The sequence below is a fragment of the Trichechus manatus genome, unplaced genomic scaffold (genome assembly GCF_000243295.1).
Source record: "Trichechus manatus latirostris isolate Lorelei unplaced genomic scaffold, TriManLat1.0 scaffold00062, whole genome shotgun sequence".
NCBI lineage: Eukaryota > Metazoa > Chordata > Mammalia > Sirenia > Trichechidae > Trichechus > Trichechus manatus.
In genome coordinates this window covers 15,407,222-15,408,408 of record NW_004443998.1, presented here as the reverse complement: position 1 = coordinate 15,408,408, position 1,187 = coordinate 15,407,222, and positions in this window count along the sequence as shown.

Sequence of the window (1,187 nt, the reverse complement as noted above, 5' to 3'; positions counted from 1 at the left end):
GTTTCATTCTGTTATACATGGGGTTGCTTTGAGTCAGAACCAACTTGATGGCACCTAACAACAGTAAGTACCTTAAAGAGGAGGTATTCTGAGCTGTTGATAGAACTTCCCAAACTAGGGCCCCTACTACCTGGATAACCAGGTCTGATAGTATTGAATGTGAGTGGAAAGGAGGCCTGTGTAATGAGTCTGTAATCCTTGGGTACTCAGAAATCCCTTGGTAGGAGACTCTGGGTATATGAAAAAAGTTGGTAGTGTTTCCACAATAAGAGCAAAGGGTTACAGAAGTAAGAGGTAAGGCTTGTAATCTGTGTACAGAATTGCCTTTCACAGAGTATAAGTTTCCTTAACTCTGTCCAAATCCTAACCAGTGTAAGTTAAAGGCAGAATGAAGGTAGAAGTGTTTATAAGGAACCAGTGGCATTTCAATGAACTCAAGGGCAGCAGGTGGCTCCAGAGCTAAAATATCAGAGACAGGCCCCTCCATCTCTCTCTGGCCACTTCTACATTTGTCTCTGCTTCTTTTGGTCTGTCTGCTTCACCTTATAGTCTCTTTGCAGACCACTTTTCTCTCCTCCTTCTTGCCAGGACTACACGTATTAACATGAAGCATGGCTGCCCACCCCCCACATTTAGATGTCCTTAAAAATTCAGTGCGTTGAGATAATTGACTAGAGTCTTGGAGTGCTAACACTAACCAAAGAGGAGAGAGGATCTGGTCCAGCATGGGTCAGTATTCGCTGTAATTGAATCCATGGTGACAAATGGCCAGGGGCCTGAAGGTTTATAACTGGAGAGGGTTTTAGAGATCACGGCAGAGGCCAGTCAGCCATCTGCAAAGATCTCAACTACAAATTTTAAAAAATTCCTGAATGTAGGGCCACATTGGCTGTAAGTGAAGGAAACCAGAACATTCAGGAATCAACTTTGCTTTTGCTCCTTAATGAAGGGTATGCCTTGATCATAAGTGACATTGCTGAGTTGGGGTCACTCCTGTAGTAGGCAAGAGAGTGAATTTCAAACATACTTGTGAAATTCAAAGGCACGAATAATTGCTTCCATAATAATCTCTGCGCATTTATCTTGACAAAAGAAGGATCTGAGGACAACAATTAATGAGTGTAATACTAGTTGTCATTTCTTGCTGTGGACGTTACTCAGTGTTTGGCCTTTAGCTATGACATTAT